The 20927-nt window shown below is 43.5% G+C and overlaps 1 protein-coding gene across 12 annotated transcripts in view; it reads left to right on the plus strand.

Annotated features, from left to right (window-relative positions):
- Nucleotides 1–20927, plus strand: part of PLPP4 (phospholipid phosphatase 4) — a 291237-nt gene that overhangs the window by 184998 nt on the left and 85312 nt on the right. Inside the window, exon 1 of one of the 12 annotated variants that reach the window (XM_072972008.1) lies at nt 62–85. The exons of the other annotated variants lie outside the window; for them this stretch is intronic. The gene's annotated coding sequence lies outside the window, so the exon portion shown is untranslated. Of the gene's footprint in view, nt 1–61; nt 86–20927 lie in introns of those variants that run through there. 12 annotated transcript variants of the gene reach the window in all.

The raw sequence follows: 20927 nt of genomic DNA on the forward strand, positions 1-20927 counted from the left end.
CTGCATCTAAATTAACTGGGGCCCAGTTCAGCTTTAACTGAATCAGCAGATGGAATGGAGCCCCAGGAATCTGCATTGTCAGCAGGTGAGCCTCTGTCCACCACGTTTGGGAACCGCTGTCGTGCAGTTTACAGTAGCTTGAGACCCTCGTGTGGTCGAGGGTCTCCTCTGGTTCTTTGCTTCTTTCTGACCACACAGGAGACTACAGTTCCCAGACCCCTGCCTTGACGTGGGGCCATGGGGCACATGGATGAAATGACAGGTCTCACCTCCAGGTTGAGGCAGCATCCGTCCCCTTTAGTGGCCTGTCACTGTCCTCCTCCATTGGTGGTGAGCATGGAGCTATGTGTTGAGATGACAGGGGGCAAGATGCAGGCAGCAGGACAGCTGCTATCGGAGTGGACTCTGTGGGACAGAAGGAAACTTTGGGGACTCATTAGCTACTGTAGCAGAAGTCTGTTCTCTCTGACAAATCACCTGTAGTAATTTTGCTCGCTCTCCAGAAGCAAAGAGTTGTTTAAGGCCAAGTGTAAATGACAAACCATGGGCTTTGGAGCTGGACAGGTCTATGTTTGGATTTTGGCTCTGCTATTAACTAGCAAGTGGCCTAAAATCTCTGAACCTCGGTTTCTTCATGTGGGAAATGGCACTAATTCCTACTTCATTGGGTTTTATTAAATAAGGTGCTGTAAGTGCCTATGGAACGTGTACCAACACTTAGGTGTGCTCTCCCCACTCCTGTGACTTCCTGTTACGTATCCATCGTGTCTAGGAATGGCAGTGTAGTGTAGGGGTCACCGTCGTGGCCTTTGGCGTTGGGTTACCAGGGCTTGAATTCTGGTTTGCCACTTAACTGTGAGCCTTTTAGTGAAGTATTTACCCCACTTCAGTCCGTGTTTCCCCATCTTTTTGATAGGAATATTAACAGCATCCACGAACCCAAGTCTTGTGAATATTAAACGAGATGAGTATTGTGATTACTATTATCCATTTGTTAAGTTGAATCCATGATGTACGTGAAAGAGAAATGCCATAGGTGGCTAATGAGACTCTTAGTACAAACGATTTACTGCAAGATTTCTATAAAATAATAAACTCCTTTAAATATATTGCAAATGGTTCCTTTTAGCCCCCAAAACTGAGGTATGAAGCTGGCCAGGAGTTCATTCAGTGAGCTGTACCCCATGTCGCCGCGTGGGTGGCTTGCTGTCTGATGGGAGGGGGAGAGGTGCCTCAGCCCTGTGGCTTCTCAGTGGTGACAAATTGCTGCCCTTTTACAGCAGTGATTCTAGGACATTGAATCCAAAGTGTTATCGGCCTAACTGCATTAGATAACGTGTGAGGAAAATGCCGCGTTCCCATCACTTACTTCCGAGTCTGTGTTCACCACGCAGGGTTCTGCTCGGAGCCTGGTCCACACTGTTCTTTTCACCAGCCGCCCCCTCCTCGCCCACTCGGCGCATGATGGACCAAGCGTGCCCAGTGCTTCTCCCCCGCCTGGGACAGTGTCTGCTTTGTCATCTGATAAATGGAGATTCCTTCTGTTTGAAATATTATTTGCCACCGTAAAATGAGTCGGCTGTACCCAGAATTCTGAGAATTGATGGTGTTTTTCTACAGGGAGATAAATGCTTGTAACGCCATAGAAGGAGATCATTAGTTTCATAGTTTGTGGATAAAGTTATCTCAATCAGTTATAAAGATTATGCCTTTTATGACCCACCCAAGGCTCATAAAAGCACCGTACCTCTGTTTTTCTATGATAGTGTTTTTAAATATGAGAATCATCTTGGTAATTTTGCTCCTTTAAAAAATACAATCTTGGTGTCCTGTGGGTGAATTAGAAACACTGGTTCACAGTGGGGAAGTGAACTGGTACAGGACTGGGAGATGGGTGAGCAGGAAGTGGGGAGGAGCCGGGGCCATGGAGCCAGGGAACCGCTCCATCGCACTCTTTCGATATGTGACTGAAAATTGTCCTGCCGAGGTGAGGGGCCGGCTGTTATTCTGTCTCCAGTGAAGACAAAGGAGCAAGAAACAGGGTCAGAAGCTACGGGAGCATCTAGGCTGGTTTTCAGGAAGGAAGCAGCCTGCTGATCAATGCTAGACGTATCTTTCTCCTTTACCAGAGGAGAGGGTCTTTACAACATGATTTCATTGCAGTGTTAGTTTGAACCATATGAAATTGCTGATGTGTGACTGTTTTGACCTACAAAAATGGGAATTTCTTTTAATTCAACCTAAAAATAATGTATACAAAGGAAAGTCATGATGTATAATATACAGCTGCCCAGAATACCCTCCACCTGCTAAGCCCCCTTCCACCACCCCTGAGAATCTCCACCACTCTGACTTCTAACACGGTTTTGAACTCTGTGTAAGTGGCATCATACAGTGTGTACTCATTTTTTTACTTTTTTTTTGGGGGGGTGCGCTTAGCATGCTTTTGAGACTCATTTATGTTGTGCATAGTTGTAGATTGTTAATTCTCGTTGCCCTAGAGTGTGTCATTGTGTGACGGTACCTCTTTATTTACTCATTTTATGGGTATCATTTATGGATGTTTGGATTATTTACTGTTCTTGGCTATTAAGCATAATAAATAATGCTCTTGTTTTTAATGAATACATTTGTAATTTCTTTGGGATATCTCCTGAGGAGTGGAAATGCTGGGTTACTCATCTGAAGTTTTTAAAGAGGATTTGGCTTTCTTTTATGCAGCTCAAAGACTAAAAGAGAGCTCTTGTCTGTATGCTGCTTTAATCTTGATCCCTTGAACAGTTACTTTGCGTAAAGCGTGTGGTAGCTCCAGTGAATGACATGAGGATGCCTAGCGCTGGGGTCCAACCCAGTGGGAGGGCAGACAGCATGGCGCCAAAATCAGCGCATGCGCTTTGGAGTTCAGTCCTGCCTGCTGATTATGATGATGTGCCCTGGCATCCTCATCTGTAAGGTGAGGACAAGGTATCACTGCCCAGGAGGCTGTAAAGATGAAGGGATGTAATGTACACAGGTGCCTGCTATGAAACTGGCACATGGTAGGCGTTAAAGCCAATCTCCTTTCCTCCCTCCATCTCTGTCCCTTCCAACGGGGAGGTGGAGATACAGGCCAATGAAAGATACTTACTGTCACAATGTAATGAGTGTAGCTGTCAGTGCCACAGCAGGGCTGAACCTGGAAGTTTGGGGAGGGCATTCTGAATAATTGTTCAAGTAGCCATTGGGAAAAAGAAATGGCTGATATGTGTATATATTAGGTACCTTTTTATTGACCTATATCTCCATCTTGGTTAAAGGAAACAAGGTTTAACACCGCGTGCCAGCTTTGTACTAGGCCCTTGCCACACCCTGGGTGATTTAATCTTTGCACTCCTCACCCCCAGGGGGCGATACTGTTGTCTTAATTTATGAAGTTACTAGTTCTGGATTTGCAGATGCCAACTACTATACATACAATAGATAAATAATAAGATCCTACTGCATAACACAGGGAACTATATTCAATACCTTGTAATGGCCTATAATGAAAAAGAATAAAAAGGAATATATAGATATGCATATATGTGTAAATGAATCACCATGCTGTGCACTAGAAATGAACATAACATTGTAAATCCACTATACGTCCATTTAAAAAGTGTTTTGAAAAAACAGTTAATGCTCCTCATATACAGAGAACTCTTACCAATCAATGCGAGAAGGAAAGAGCTATTCAAAAAAAGGCAACTAACAAAATGCAAATAACCAATACTTGTTTAAATCTTTGATTTCCACAGAAGTGCAAGATATGCATCTAAAAACAATAAAATGCATTGCATATAGCTTAGCACAAGCTTTTTATGGGCTACAATGAACAAATGCACAGCTGTTAAAATTAGTTTTGTAGATAACTATTTGTTAGCTTGGGGAAAACACCCATAAACTGTTGTTAAGTGATAAAAAACAGGTTACATAAGAGTGCATAATGCTACTGTAATGTGGTAATGTAATAAAATCAATTTGTGTCTGTATCTGTAAGAAAAATAGCTATAAAGATGAACAACAAAAGCTTAATGGTGGTTATTTCTGGCTGATGGGATTATGTTTGCCTTTTTCTTTGCACCATTTATTGTCTAAGTTATTTTACAGTAAACATTTATTACTTTCATGCATAATTAGAAAAATCAATTTGGATGTTTCCTGTTATGGGGAAAAAAAGAAGCTAATGAAGTATCCTCACATAGGGCACTGGATGATTCTTTTGTGATTGCTTTAGAAACATCTGAAGTGGGGATGTGTCAAAAACTAACCTCTATGTTTTATATCAACTAAAATATTTAAAGGAAAATCAGAAAGTAAGGATTAACATGCAGGATGTGCAAGGTTGTAGTGAAATGGATATGATCAGATGCTACAAGTGGGATTATAAATGGATATAACCCATTTGAAGAACAATGTTGCAGTGCACAGACAGCAGTAAAATTATTCCTTTCCTTTGACTCAGAACTCTTAAAAAAATACGTTGAAGTGCTGCTGTAAGAGATACAAAATCCTCATATATAAAGATGTTCATTGCTGTGTTTCATACAAAGCAGATGCATTTGTCAAATAAGAATAAAATAACCTCAAATGGTCAACATTTGAAGAATGGTTTGGTAAATTATGGATTCAAATAAATATTAGATAGCTACTAAAGTAATCACTTTGAAAATCATGAGGAAACACGGTAAAAATTTATGATGTAATAGTTAAAGAAAGAACTATACAAAAATGTATTTCCAGACTACAGGAAATATGTCTGACTTGGGAAAATATTAGAAAGGATTGTACAAAAGTGAATGTGAAGGGGATGAATGTGTTTCCATTCACTTGAACAATATTTTAAGATTATAAAATAGTTTAAAAATTAAAATAGAAAAAATGCAAGTTTCCCTGAATTCCTGCACTTCTGTAAGTTCCATTCCCTTCACTTTTAAAAGTTAAACTTTTAAACACATATTCTAATGTAAAAAAATTGAGAACACATTTTGTCGATTGTTTAACTGTTTTTACTTACTATATCTTGGAGGTATTTTCTGTCTCTATAGATCTACTTGATTCTTTTTGCTGGCTGTCTAGTGTTCCATTGTGCTAACTTGTTCCCAGAATTTTAGGGTGTTTTCATCTTTTGCTATGACAAACAACATTGCAACTGTGCATATATAATGTAAGGTACCTATTAAAGTATTGTGATAAACTTGTGCAAATGAAATTTCTGGGTCAAAGGCCACAAGTATTTTAAATTCTGATGGGCACTGCCAAATTGCCACCCAGAGGGCTATACATACTTCTATTCTACCAATAGTTCAAAGGTGTCTGTATTTTGACATCCTTGCCAATGCTAGATGTTATTAATGTTTTATATTTATGCCATGGGAGGGAATATAACACTTGCATCTTTTCACTTGTGTATTAGAAATTTATATTTTTTAAGTGAAATATCTGGCATTTCCCTTTATCCATGCTTTTATTGGATCTTCAAATTTATCTTGTTAATGTGTAGGAGTACTTTATTCCTTATAGATATTAATCTTTTATTTTATAAATTGCAAATTTTTTCCACCTCTATGGTTGACTTTTAAGTTTCTTTGGAATTGATAGAAATCATGGTGCACATTTTAATGACGTAGTTAAATCTATCAATCTTTTTCTTTATGGTTTCAGAGTTTCTGCCCTATTTGGAATCATTTCTCATCTAAAACAGAAATATTCCCCTATATTGCCTAGTATTTTATAATTTCATTCTTCAATTTTAATTCTTTAATGTGTGAGAATTTTTTAAACGTATGGTGTGAGGTAGAGGATATAACTTTTTTCTTGCGTGTGGCTTGTCAATTATGAAATAGACATTGTTTTCTCAGTGACATCTTTCTCATACAAATTTCCGTATGTCCATGAACTGCAAATGAATTCTATTCTGATTGTCTGTTTGCCTGATTGTGGCTTAATATAACATTTTAATTATTCTAGTTTTATAGTATGTTTAGATATCTGAGGGGAAATAGCCCCTTCTCCCTGGGAAGGAACATAGCACAGTGGTTAAGACCGCCAGATCCAGAGCCAGGCTGCCTGGGTTCAAAGCACTGATATGCTGTTGACTAGTTATGTGAATGTGGGCAGATCGCTTTAACTCTGTGCTTCAGTTCCCTAGTCTTAAATATGGGGATAATCATATGTGCTAAAATAGTTTCATTGAACTGAGATCAGAGATTGTGGCTTGTGTGATTTCTATGTTATATAATTTGTTATGATTTTCTGTATGGCCACAGACATAGTCAATTTTTAAATTTACACACTGTAAATTTTTGTAAATTTACATAGTTTGAATATAATGAATAGGTTCTGTTTAGTGAGTACTAAGCTATAAATATATTAAAGGAAGTTAGCTGTGCTATTCAAATCCTCATATTTTCACTCTTTTAAATTTGTTCTTTTTAATGTGAAGATATGCTCCCTCTGTCAAACTAGGGTAATTAAAGCTTTCACTTTTTTTTTTTTTGAGATAACTGATCTTTCATTGTATTGCTGCCAACTTAGTCTCTGTTTTCTTTAAGTGGTACTTCTTTTTTATGTTTTTTTCCCCTCTTGTTTCTTGCTTTAGCTGAATAGCTGAAGTTTTGTTACCTCCCCTTTATTTCCTTTAATGATTTGGAGGTCCAGTTCCTATGTCTACATTTCTAGTTAGTGTTCTTGAATTTTTTTCCTTCTGCTGAGTTGAACATCTTATTATTACAAAGTTTACATCTTTATTTTAATATTCCTTATCTTGAAGTCTACTTTATCTGATATTAATATATAGCTACATTATCTTTCTTGAGATTAATGTCTGCACAGAATGTATTTTTCAGTCCCTTTACTTTCAACCTATCTGTATTTTTATGTTTCATGTATGACTCTTGTAAATAGCTTTTGGTTTTACCTTTTAATTTTAGCCAGGCTGGCCAATCTCTGCCACTTAATTGGAGTGCTAAAGCCATTTACAGTTAATGCAGCTGGTATGGTTGGGGTTAAGCCTACTGCCTTGTTACTTGCTTTTCATTTATTCCATTTGTACAAGAACAAATTCAAGAATACAGAATACCTTTTCTGTATTCTTTTAGGCTAATCAAATACTTGTTAGCGTTCCCTTTTATCTTCTTTACTGTGTTTTAGTTATACCTCTTTAAAAAATTTTAGTAGTTTCCCTACAGATTTCAATATACATTTTTTAAACTTGTCACCATTAAGTCAACATTACACCATTTCACATGCCATGTAAAAATCTTTTTTGAAAGCATTTTTTTCTCATGCCTTTGGTTCATTGTTGTAGATTTCACTTTTATGTATAAGTCCCATAGGACGTTTAAATTATTTCTGTCTTTAGTAATTAGTATACTTTTACGGATCCACATTTTTAATGTCTATTTACCCACACAGTTACGATCTCAAGTACTCTATTACTTCCTTCAGATTTGGTTTTCCCTTCAGGATTTCATCCCTTTAGCCTGAATAACGTCCTTTAGCATTTCTTATAATGTAGGTTTGCTAGAAATGAATTCTCTTGTCTTTTATTTTATTGGCATTCTTTATTTTGCTTTTACTTTTGAAAGGTATTTCTGTTGGATATAGAATTCTAGGTTGACAGTTTTCTTTCAGCATTTTAGAGATGGCTTTGGATCGTCCTGTAGGTTTCATTATTTCCGGTGAGAAGTCAGCCGCCACTGTTACTGTTGCTTTCCTGAATGTCATGTGTTTTCTTGTTGGCTGCTTCGAAGACTTTCTCTTCATTTTTGGTTTTCAGCAGTTTGGCTATGATGTGTCTAGGTGGGTCTCATTTGTATTTTTCCTGCTTGGGTTTGTGGAGATTCTTGGAGCTATGGTTTGATGTTTTTCATCAGTTGGTTACTCTTATATTTTTTCAAATATTTCTTTTGCCCCATTCTCTCTCGCTCCTCTCTTTCTGGTTCTTCAATTATGCGTATGTCAGACAGTTTGATACTGTTCCATGGGTCTTGAATGCTCTGTTCTATTATTTTTAAAAAAAATTCTCCTCCCTGTGATGTATTTTGAAATAATATCTATTAACTTGTCTTCAAATTCACTAATTTTTTATTCTACTGTATCTATTTTCTGATAAGCCCATGCAATAAATGTTTTATTTCAGATGCTCACTGTTTTTCAGTTATGGAATTTCCATTTGATTCTCTTCTAGAATTTTAGTTTCTTTGTTGATGTTTTCTACCTTTTACCTATTCTTTTCATCTGTCCCTAGAATTAAATGTATTTGTGATAGAAAGTCCTTTAAAGCAAATTTCCAACATTGGGATGATCCATGATTCTGTTTTTTTTTTTCCTGTTGATTATGGGTCACATTTTCCTGCTTCCTTGCATGTGTAGTAATTTTTAATCGTGTTTTGGACATTGTTGATCACACCTTGTAGAGTTGCTGGATTGTTATTATCCTCTGAAGAGTGTTTTTGTTCTTGCAAGCCATTAATTTACTACTGGGTCACCTTAATCCTCAGAACCTTCGTTGTAGGCTACATTTGGATAAATCTATCTTAGTCTTGCCTTTGATCCCAGGGTGCATCCTTTAGTCCTGGGATGTGTTTTTTACTCCAATAATTTGGCCCTTCAGAGGTTTCAGTAGAAGTGTAACTCAAGGAAACTTTAACTCCAAACTCTGTCTCCTAGCATGAGCTGGCTGCTGAAATCTCTCCTTCACTCTTTAGACTGCGACTGTTACTTTCCATTGGGATCCTTGGAGTTTTCTCCTGCACGTTGCAATTTCTGAGTTGGCCAGTGATTGGAAGGAACTCTGTACACAGAATTTTGGTCTCCCCCCTCTGTCTAAACTCCTTTCCAGGGAGGTTTCTCCTTTGTTGTATGATCCAGTGTTTTATTCCCATGTGCTATTTCTTTTCCATATTTTTTTCCTCTTCTGCTTTACTGATTGGCACCCCTTGAGGCTATTCAGCCTGGCTATGGATTTTATTTTTTTATTCTTTTTAGTGGAGTTTTGAGAGAGAAGAGAGACAAAATGTACAAATACAATTAGTCATCTTGAACTAGATGTCTCTTTAAAAATATTTCTCAAATTTTTCTTTCATAGAATGTTTACATTTTTTACATTTAAAATTATATTAAATCCGTTGAATCTTAACTTTCGCTCATGAATATTTTTATGGTGTTCTGAGTCATGATGGAGGTGGCGTCTTCTTTGCCTATCTAAAATCCTACCTATTTTCCTCGACTTAGCTCAGAATTTGCTTTTCTGTGATATCTTTTCTAAACATATTAGCTCTGACTGAATGTATATAATACCGATGACAGTTATATAGAAGTCTCACGTGTATCTTTTTTTTTTTAAATGGTGGAAATACTTGGTTCCTGGATGCATTGTGTTTTAATTCAGTCTTGTGGACCAGTGAAAATATCTTCAGTCATGTAATGAGAACATACTCAGTTAGAGATTTTGAGAATATGAATACCTTATTTATGAAAACCCACAAGAAAGATGTACTTTGCTTTGATTTCATTCCTGATGCAAAAGATCCTTTTATTGTTTTCTCGAAGGAGCAAACTAGGGTTGTTTGGCTCCAGGGATGATGAGGATGATGATAGTAATAAGTAATATTTATTGAGCACTTACTACATGCCAGGCAGTGTGCAAAGGCAGTGTACTTCTTAAATCTTCAAGCAATCCTGTGGAATAGGAATGTCATAATTCTTCCTACTTTCGGATGAGAAATGCAGGGCTTGGAGAGGTTAAAGAACTCACGTGGTGTCACACTGTTAATAAGTGAGATGAAGGTGCTCTCAGTAAAACATTGAAGTTGAGTGCTTAACGTGTTGGAACAGTTTACAACAGATTTGGGTGAGGAGGGGAAGAGAAGGGACTGGTGGTGAGGCCTTCTGATAATTCAGTGACCCTGACAACCTCAGTGAAATCATGGCCATGAAAAGGATTGACATATGCCGAGTGAATGGAGCTCTGACATTTTACCAGAAGGCATCACACAGTGAATTACATTAGACCCTGTGTCTGACCTGGGAGAGTCTCTAGGTTTTGTCTCATCTGTCTTTCCTTTTTTTTTTTTTTTTTTTGAACAGAGAGCCTTAATCAGATCCTCCTTGTTCAGTGGCAGATGTGAGCCTAGGACCTCAGTCTCTTGACCCTTGGCCTGTAGGCTGCTGTAGCACATGACTTCCTCTGTTCCTAATGAGGCACAAGTCCTGCACTGTTGCAGCCCATCTTTTCCGCACCCTGTTGGGCTCATTCAAATGCAACTGTGTTTCTAGACAGCCTCAGCGGGGCAGCTGGTTGGGAAGCTGCTTGCTTATCAAAACACAGTCTTGGTCCAAAGGAAGTTCTTTGTCCAACATCTCCCCATTCCACCCCATAACTTCCAGTTATAAGGTAAATAAGTTCTGGGGATCTAATGCACAGCATGGTGATTACATTTAATGGTACTGTATTATATATTTGAAATTTGCTCAGAGAGTAGATCGTAAATGTTCTCTTCACAGAAAAGAAATGGTGGTTATGTGATGTCATGGGAGTGCTAGTTAACATTATTGCAGTCATCATTCTGCAATATATACCCATCAAACCAGCACATCGTTCACCCTGAACATACGCAATGTCAGTTACGGCTCAAGAAAGCTGGAAAAATAAGAGAAGTCCTGACGGGTCCTTCCCATGAATTTATCACACTCCTGTAGGACATGAGAGGGCGAGGTGTCCTCAGGCTGAGAGAATGTGAGGTGATGAGCCAGCCGTGCCTGAGGGTGATGTCTGCTCCTCGTGGTCAACCTGGCCAGAGGTTTCCTGTGGACTTTGTTCTAAGTATCAGGACACAGTATAGAACCTAAAGTTCATAGGTGGGTGTTTCTGGAGGTGTTTTCTCTATGAAGTTCAGCTTTCAAAACGGAGGAGGGGGGGTGCTCCTCTCCTGGGCATATTTCCAGAGGAAACTCTAATTTGAAAAGATACATGCACCCCAATGTTCACAGCAGCATTGTTTACAATAGCCAAGGCATGGAAGCAACCTAAATGTCCATCAACAGATGACTGGGTAAAGAAGATATGGGTGTGTGTGTGTAAAAGTGTGTAATGGAATACTACTCAGTCATAAAAAAGAAGAACAAAATAGTGCTATCTGCAGCAACATGGATAGACCTGGAGATCATCACACTAAGTGAAGTGAGCCAGAAAAAGAAAGAAAAATTCCATATGATATCACTTATATGTGAAATCTAAAAAAAAAGACACAAACTTATTTACAAAACAGAAACAGACTCAGACATAGAAAAGAAACTTATGATTACCAGGGGTAAGGAGGGTGGAGAGGGATAAATTGAGAGTTCGAGATTTGCAGATCCTAACTATGTATAAAATACATAAACAACAAGGTCCTACTGTATAGCATGGAGAATTATGGTCAGTACCTTGTAATGGCCTATAATGAAAAAGAATATGAAAAGGAATATGTATATGTATATATGTATTAACATGGCATTGTAAATCAACTATACTTCAATAAAAAATTAAAAAAACTGGGGGTGGGGCCTCCACAGGTCACACTCAGAATACCTACATCTTGGGCAGACCTTGGTGACACCTCACTTTCTTTGGTCCACTTCCCTTGTCCTGGGAGCAGGAGTGGATGAGGTCTGGGGGCAGGGAGTCCACTCCCCTCACTTAGGCTGGCATTGCATTCACCTCCACTCCTCCACTCCTGCAGCCTCGGACGTGCATTGACTGTGTCCCCTTGTGTTAGATACTGTGCCAGCCCCTGGGAGCACAGAGATGAAGAATGTCACACGCCTGCCTCTGCAGACCAGATCATGTCGCCGGTGGACAGCTGGGCCCCTGAGATGGGGATACAGCTAGGCCAGTCTTTCTGGCCTGGGGAATTGCTGGTGCGAGACGGTTTGCCAGGAATCACGGGGGTGCAGTGGAGTGGGTGCTTGGGTCGAGAGTGGCAGTGCTCCGAGTGGGCAACAGAGTGGAGTGGAGGACATCTGGAGCATCTCTGCCCAGGGCCCACTGTGCCCTCCTCTTGGGAGCCCCCCTGCTTGCCCTCCTGCCCCAAGGCTGCCTTAGCACTGCTTGGGAGAAATGACAGCTTCTTCCTTTGTGAGCACTTACTCTGTGCCGGGTGAGGTTCTTCTGCTTTGTGGGTGATTAGCTCGTCTCATCCTTACAAAACGATGTGGGTGCTGTAATTTTTTTTCACTTTACTTCTGGTGGGGGCACTGAAATGCAGCGAGGGTAGTGAACGGTCTGTGGACATTTGCCAGTAGGTGGTGGAGGCGGAATGAGCTGTGTTCCCACCGCTCTGTTGCTGCAGTTTGGTGGGGGGGGGGATCTTTGTCCTGAGCCACGCACACTGTGACCTCCTCCTGTCTGCTGTGCCCGGCCCGGATCTTGGTCACAACAAACCTGAAGTCGGATGCGGCTGAGTCCTGTGCTGGAGATCCCAGGGTCTGGAGCCAGACCGCCTGGCATCTGATGCTGCCTCCACCTCTACTTGGGTTACTGTAACCTTTCCTTTCTCAGTTTGCTCATCTGCAAAATGGGGGTGAAAACAGTACCTGCCAGAACCTGTCAGGGGAGAAATACTGTCAGAGAGGTAGCTGGTGCACAGGGAGCCCGCCACAAATGTAAGCTGTTGTCATCATATTTGCAAGTGCTCATCTGGAAATTCCCCTACCCTTCCTCTTGCCCCGTCTTCAGAGCAGAATATCCTTTCCTGTGCTCTTCTCCCAGTGGTCCTCTAGTCATCTGACCTTATTTTGCCCGTGAGAGCTGTTTGTTTCTAAGAGCTATCTCAGTTCATTGTAATCATTGTTTCTTTCTTGACCAAGTGGAACCTCTCCCTGGATGTCAGCAGGCATTGTTGGGAAACAGTGCCCGGCTTGGAGTAGCCAACATAAAAAAAAAAAATCGGTAGCCCCGGGTGAAGCTTGATGAATTATCTGTGTACTTTATGCCTGAAGTGTGATTCATGGTTTTCATTTTCCTCTCAAGACCGTAAACCGCCTGCTTTGAATGAATCTGTGAGAACAGTGTTTTAAAAATCTCCCCTCTGCTGTGTCAGCACTTAGAATTACTGCCTGAGGGTTTTCTTCTTCCTTCTAGAGACTCTAAAGGTGTGTCGAATAATTTTGGGATTAAATTTAATTATTTCAAGTTTGCGAAAAAGAAGAAGGGGAAAAAAACTTTGTGAAGGTTGTGTTCCGGAGAGAAGTGTTCCTATTGTCCAGTTTTGTTTGTTTGTTTCTGAGGTGTCTTGTAAGTTACTCTGGGTTTTCTGCTGGCTGTGGTGGAAATCACGAATGCCTGTCTGCAACAGGGAATCAGAAAGCAGGGCTCACTCTGGACTGAGCCGGGTTTGATTTCACACTGAACAGAGTCAAATTCTGGGTACAAATCAACGTCAGATAGAAATAAGTCCAGGTGCGACTTCTCCTTGGGGCCAGGGGTTAATGAAAGCATTTTCCCACTTGCCCACAAGCGTCTTAAGAGGAGGGCCCTTGACTTCTGTGTTCACCATTCTCTCTCCTGCCCTTGGTGTGTGCCTGGCCCATGCACATGCCCAGGAAATATCCACTGAGTGAATGGGGTAACTGGTGAGGTGGCTTCAGGTCACAGTTCCACCAGGCCTGGGTGCAGGAAGACAGAAGCCAAGCCTTGTCCTTCAGCTGTATAGAGAAGCTCAGAGAAGAAGTTGCAGGAGGGCATGGATCACTCAAGGAAGAAAACGTTCCATCTCCAGGAAGAAACCTAAGGAAGAAAAGGCTGCGTGCTGCACCGAGCTACCCTGTGGGTTTGCAACTCTGTCAGCTCCCTGGGAGGCATGGCCGGCCCCTGACCTGTCTCCCATTGGCCTCTGTCCTTTAGAGGCTATGCAAGGTAGGACCAAGCAGGGATGTGGTGAAGGTGGCAGTGGGGTGATGTGGCCATGTGTGCATTCGATTAAATGTCCAGACACACACCAAGGTTTGCCAGGTCTCCTCCCGCCTCCCAGGGCCCACGCCCACAGCTGACTTGGAAGGGGTCTTAGTGGAGTCACACTCGTTTCCCCACGTACAGACCCCACGATCAGTTACTTCCTTTCCCTTCTTGGGGGTTAGTTGGTTCATGTGGCTGCATGACCTAGGAGCTGAGGCTTACCTTTCCAGAACCACAGCTTTTAAACAAGTGATCTTTGCTAGAATTCTTTGCTTTTGCTTTAAATAAATGATTTTTTAAAATTATGAGACAAATGTAGGCTCGGTGCAGGAAACTTAACACAGAGAGAAAAAATGGAAAGAAAATGAGATTATATAGGATCCTCCTACCCAGAGAAAACCAGAGCTCATGGTTTGGTTTGGTTTGTGTTCTTGTCGTCTCCTGCTTCCTCACCTCCTCTTATGCCATAATGCATAATACTTTTTCTGCACAAAAGGTGTGTGTCTTCTGAAATAAAATTTTGTAGGCTACCTCTTTTCACTTGGCAGTGCCCCCTCAACATCTTTCTATTCCAATAAATATTCTCCCCCAGCTTGCTTTTCTAAACGCTGTGAATGGTGGCAGAATATGCTGCCCCCCGATATATCACTTTGACAAAAAGATTATTTTGGGTTGAAGGCAGTTGAGAGCAGACAGATGCAGGAAACGCTTCCTGCCCTCTCCCTATTTGCCTAAAAGCAGGGCATTAACTTTCAAGGGTGTCCCTCCTCTCTCTCCCAGGAAGGACAGAGTTTGGTCACTGGAGACAGGACCAGAGGAATCTATGAAGCAAACTTGACAGCTAGCCTTTGTGTTCCATTCGTTTCCTTTTGTATATATATTGATCTTCCCACAATTTGCTGCCCTTGAAAGCCTAAAACTTCTTTCATTTGGCCTGTCAATTGAATTCTTCACAAATTCATTGTTCTTGACTGGGGATGCTGTATAAGCTGGAGTTCTAAGCCACTGCTTTGAGTTACTCATTTTCCCCTGGGGATCCCCCGTGTATATATTATGAGGTATACATGTGAATACACTTCTGTTTTTTTCTCTTGTTAACTTGTCTTTTGTTATAGGGGTCCCAGCCAAAAAGTCAGAAGGGTAGAGGGAAAATTGCTTTTTCTTATAGCTGCAACACAGTCCATTAAATTAGGCACAAATAATTGAATACAATAAACAGACTGGAGTTGGACGTTAGTGGTCTGTCTCCAGATTCTGGTTGATGTAGACAACACTGTGTTAAATATCCTGGCTCATGCTTTGCCATGCATATATCTCTGATTACATTCTCAGGCTTAGTTCCTGGATGAGGAATATCTGGGTTAAAGCATTTTTTTCCCTCTACTTTTGCCAAATTGCCTTCCGGAAAGGTTCTACCAATTTACATTGCTCCTGGCAGTGCCTGATCTGCTGGTTCTCCTCCCCATTCCTGCTCAGATGTCCCTTGCTGGAGAAATCCTCACGGAACATTCTGTTCATCGTCTCACGCCCCACCCTATCATATTATCATTTTATCCCATTTTAATTATTATTTTTTGATAGCACTTATTTTAATCTGAAATGATGTCCATTATTTCTTGGCATTCCTGTTTATTGGCAGCTCATGCAGTGGGTGCCCACTCTCAAGGGCAGGGACCTTGCCTGTTGGGGGTCACTGCTGCTCGGCAGTATATTTTAGCTGTTTAACCATTTCCACAACACTTGTGCATCTCTATGTGCAGGACAAGTTTGCTGAGTGAATGTATGTTTACCCACAATATCCACAATATCAATGACACTTGTATTTATCATGCAATAAAAAAAATATCATTGCCTTTATTCTAAAACGAAGGATGCCAAACATAACTTAACCCATTGCTCGTAACCAGTGCCCCTCAGGTGGTCCTGTGATTCCTTTTGGTGTACTAAGGCATAGAGCCTCTTTTCCAAGCACTAACTGGGGTTTATAATTATTGTGGTCTGTTTCTTACAGTTTAGTTTTTCCCTCTGTTTTGAAAGGCTATAGACAGCGTGCTTACTTGAAGCAAGTTACGTTTCTACCTCTGCTTTGCAGCTACTAATCTGCTAAGGCTTTGAAAGGAGGGAGTCACCTTATTAAAATTGTCTATAAGATAAGAGCGAATAGGTTTGGCTTCAGGGTCTGAATAGCTCTGCTGTGTTTGAGTGCTTGAGTATTCTGTGTGCCCAGAGGCTCGTTTGACTGTTGGCTGGTTCTTCTAGGGGGATAGTGGGTTGGTAGCTGAGCTCTAGCTGAGCCAGGCAGTGCAATCCTTGTTCCTGAGTCTGTGCCTGCCTTGAGTACAATGGGAGAATGACTTCTGGTTAACAGAGTAATTAGATGCTGAGCAAGTAGCGTATCCAGAGAATACTGGTGACGGCTGTGCATCTGAGGCACTGCTGAGGGACGCTGTCAAGGGTCATGCCTCCAGACTCTGAATCTGACCTCCTGTGTCCAAGGTTTCTATCAGCAATTTGAATAAAGACATAGAAAGCAGGCTGATCAAATTTGCGAATGACACAAAACCAGGGTAGAAGGCTAATATGTAGGATAATAGAATCAAGATTCATAAAAACCTTGGCAGGAATGATGGGTCTGAAACTAACAAGGTAAACCCTAACAGGATTACAGGCAGAGTCCTGCGGTTCGCTTCAGCAGAGTCAGCGGCAGCCGCCAGCGATGGGAGAGGCCTGGCTCGAAGGCGGTTTGTGTGCAGAAGACCTCGTAAGGCCTGTGGGCTTCCTAGATGCTAATTTTTAAAGTTAATTCTGCCTTATATACTCTTAGCAGCTGTAGGAGCTCCAGACGTGAAGGATGTTGGACTGCCTCATAGCAGTTCCTTCTGGAGCTCCTCCCAGCTGTCCCTCTCCCACTCCCTCTCCCAGCTCACACTGTTTTCAGACCCCAGCTAGCCTCCTACTTCCTCTGAGGAACTTTCCCTGAGCCTGCAAGATGGAGTGAGTTATGCTCTCCTGAGTGCTCAGACATACCTCTTCTTCCCCACTGCCGTCTCCCCAGACAGTGTGGCTATTGTTGGTCTGATTGTCCATCTTTCCCTTCGGACCCAGGACTCCTGGGAGGCAGGACTCTGCCTTGTTGGATGCCCCACCCCAAGTAGTGACACTGTGCCTGGCACACGACGGATGCCTAGTGGATACCTGGGTCGGGGTGTATCCATTCTTGAGATACGGGCTGTGGGTTCTTGACTCCACATGGTTGGAGCTTGTACCCTCATTGCCACCAGGAAGTGACAGGTTTGTAGACCTTGTCCTGTGGGGAACAGGCAATGGAATTGCGGCTGCATAGCCAAACCATGCCCCGGTGTGGACCACCAAGAAAGGAGGGCGTGGACCATCTCAGGGGTTCCAGGGCAGCACAAGGGCCAGCAGGGAGAAGGGACGACTTGGTGCCTTGAATGGCAGAACTTGAAAACAGCTGGAGCTGTGCAGTCATGTACGGACCGCTTGCTTGGTCGGAGTCCCTCATCAACTGAATGCTGAACTCTGGAGAGGAGTTTTCAGTTGGACGTGAAATAGTTGAAAGCTAATGATAATACCAACCACCACAACCGCCAGCCCTTCCAGGGCCCTCCCTGGGCTTCAGGCGCTTTGTGTACCTGAGTCCTCACGGCCTCCCTGTGGGGTTGGTGGTCCTCTCACCTCCGCTGGGCAGGTGAGGGCTCACTGTGTCAGGCCACCCACCTAGTAAGCAGCTGAGACCTGAAGTCTGTTCCCGCGCCAAGGGCCTCTGATGCTGTGAGTCTGCCATCTGCGGGTTAAGAGCGTCTCCTCCAGGATCTGGTGAGTGCAGGAATTCAGCGGCTGTGGAGTTGTGCCTGCCTCATACAGCCCCCTCCCGCCTCCTCTGTCAATGTTTCTGGGTCGTTAGCTGAGCCTTTCCCTGTTTCAGTGTCTGGCCCACTCTGGTCGCACTCCCCCACCCCTAGCCTGGGCCAGCAAATGGCCAAGTTTGGCTGCGTTGTTAACACGCAGATGTTGGTCTTGGGCGGGTCTTGAGGTGTCGTGGGTGATGGAAGACCTCACGGACCTGGGAGTCAGACAGCACTGGCTTGAGTCCCTGCTGCCACTGCCCGGCTGTGGGACTCCGGTCCAATCACTTAACCCCTCCGAACCTCAGCGGTGAAATGTAGGTTTAGTCTCCACTTCTGTAAAGCACTCGGCCCAGGGGGGACCCCTCACAAAAGATGGCTCGTGCTCCCGTCTGCCGTCAGGTTCTCAGCCGTGTTGCTCATGGCTGAGGCTGTCAGAGATCTGTGGTCCAGGTAAGCTGAGCTGGTCCAGGAAAACCAGCTGTGGCTCCTGGAGCTTTCCCTGCCTCACAGATGTCAGAGCGGAAGGAAGAGGGAAATCAGATCGTTGATCTGCCGGCCTTGTTCTGCCCGGGAGGGCTCCGTGTCCCAGCCTTGCCGCCCTTTGTCATCCTGCCTGCCCGTGGCCTTCCCGGTCGTCTGGGGTGTGTGTACGTGCATGTGTTTGTACCCCAACATGTAACTCATTTCTATAACTCTCTTCTGTAGCCAGAAATATGATTACAGATCATTTATTAGAGGAAATACCAGTACATATGTGAGTGGTTTCTTTTTCCTCCAGAATTATAGAGAGAGATGGTTCATTCCTCAACAGATTCTTCTGAACACCAGTTAGACATCGGGCAGAACTCCAGACTTTGATGACGTAACAGTGAACAAAACAAAGTCCTTGCCCCCATGTAGCTGATAGTCTAATCCGGTGAGAAGGACTATAAATAGGGACTCGAGGGAAAATACAGTCTGATGGATGGTGATGAACAGCAGGAAAGATACGTGGGTGAGGGGTAGGGAGAGGGCTGCTTTGAGAGGGGGTGTTGCTGTTTTGTGTAGAAATATATTTGAGAAAGCCTGGCCAATAGGATGCTTCTTGAGCAGAAGCTGAAGAAAGTGAGGCGTGAGCCATGCAGGTGTCGGGGAAGAGCATTCCCGGGAGAGGGAACAGCGTGGATAAAATTCTTGATGTAGGGACTTGCTTCTTGGCAAGTTCAAGGAGCCTCAGGGAGGCCGGTGTGGTCAGAATGGGGAGAATGATGAGGACGGTGGCAACATGGATCAACTGGGCAGGAGATCCTGGCCCTGGGTCCAACTGCCTCATGCATCTCGGCTTTTCCCCACTGTCCAGAGACCCTGGTTCTCACTGACAGGCAGGGCAGGTAAGTGACAAACCCAGGGTCATGGTTCCGAGTGGAGAGCCAGGATTCTAACCCGGATCCACATGTTCCAAAGCCCTCCCCACACCCTCTGTGCTGGGCTAGTGGAGACTCCACTCTCCCTCTGCTCCTGCAGAATCACGCCCCTGGTTCTCTGCACCCCGCCCCCTAGCCTGGGGGACTCCAGTCCCAGAGAGGTGTCCACTCACTGACCAGGAACAGAGCCCTACCCCTCCCCTCCGTGGGGCGCTCCCTGTGAAGGTTTCAGCCTTGTCCATGTGGAATCTCCCTGGAAAGAATGTTTATCCAGCTCAGAATTGGAATAAATTAGAAATTATTGTTTGAGGACAGGACATGGAGTCAGTTCTGGCCACCGTTAGCAGAGGCGGTGAGAGCGCCAAGGGCCCCTGTGGGAGGCATTGAGAGAGGCGGGCTAGAGTGGTTTGCTCATGTGCAAACAGTGGAGCTTAATAATGTCCTGCTCTGGGGGAGGGGGGGTCTCATGAGTACTGAGTGAGTTCATGCGTGTCAAGCACTAAGAACGTGCTGGGCACGCAGTGAGTCCTCCACCAGCATCCACTGTGGTGACCGCCCCGGGTGTGGCTCTGCTCTGGGCACTGGGCCGGAGGGGGAGAGACAGACGAGGGCTGTGCTCTGGTGGACCTCGCAGCCTGGCGAGGCTCACCAGCAGTAAGCCAGCGTTTGTGTGGCAGTAGGTGCCTCACTGGAAATGGAAACATCGTGATGGCACAGTGACGGAGCCAATACAGCTCTTGTTAACATTGGGGGGTTTCTCCTTGTCTCTCTTGTTGTCCTTTGTGTGTTTGCATGTGACGTAAATAACAACAACAAAAAAAAACAGCAACGCAGGGAAGAGCACAGGATTTTCATTTCACTAATAGTCTGTCCTCACAGCCAGTCACCGTAAATGGCCAGCGTGTGGCAGAATGATGTTCCTGGAACCTGTGACTTGTTACTTTACATGACAAAGGGAATTAAGGTTGTAGATGTAATTAAGGTTGCTAATCAGCCAGCCTCAAGATGGGGAGATTATCCCAGATGACCTGGGTGGGATCGATCTAATTACATGAGTCCTTAAAAGCAGAAGAAAAGGCAGAAGATGGGGCAGAAAGATTGAATGCCGACAGGACTGGACCTACTGTTGTTGGCTTTGAAGATGAAGGAAGGAATTGCAGGCAGCGTTTAGAAGCTGGAAAAGACAAGGAAGTGGATTTTCCCTTAGAGCTTCCGGGAGGAAATGCAGCCCTGCTAACACCGTGATTCTAGCCCAGTGAGATCTGCATCAGACTTTGACCTCTGGAACGTGTGTTGTTTAAAGCTACTAAGTTTGTGGTCATTTGTTACATCAGCAAGAGGAAACTAATACAGTCAGTTAGTAAGCCTGTGCCTTCCCCTAGACTGTGAGCTCCCAGAGGGCGAGGGCTGTGCCTCATTCACTGGATCCCAGTGCCTGGCACAGCCTTCGGGCTCAACAAACATTTAGTAACCTCTTTGCACCTGCTCGGGAGCCACACCTCCAATTAGGGCTGGAATGGCCCCTTGGAATCTCTTCCCCAAATCCAAACTCTAGGCTGGATGCTGCCCATTGGAAAGGGCTTCTGTGGCTTAGGGACCTGCTGCCAGCCCCGGCCAGTCTCAGGCCATAACAGGCGGCCTGGTTGGAGAGAGCACTGCCTGCTTGCTTAGCTCACAACTAACGGGGAGTCCTCGCAA

The sequence above is a fragment of the Vicugna pacos genome, chromosome 11, assembly GCF_048564905.1.
Source record: "Vicugna pacos chromosome 11, VicPac4, whole genome shotgun sequence".
NCBI lineage: Eukaryota > Metazoa > Chordata > Mammalia > Artiodactyla > Camelidae > Vicugna > Vicugna pacos.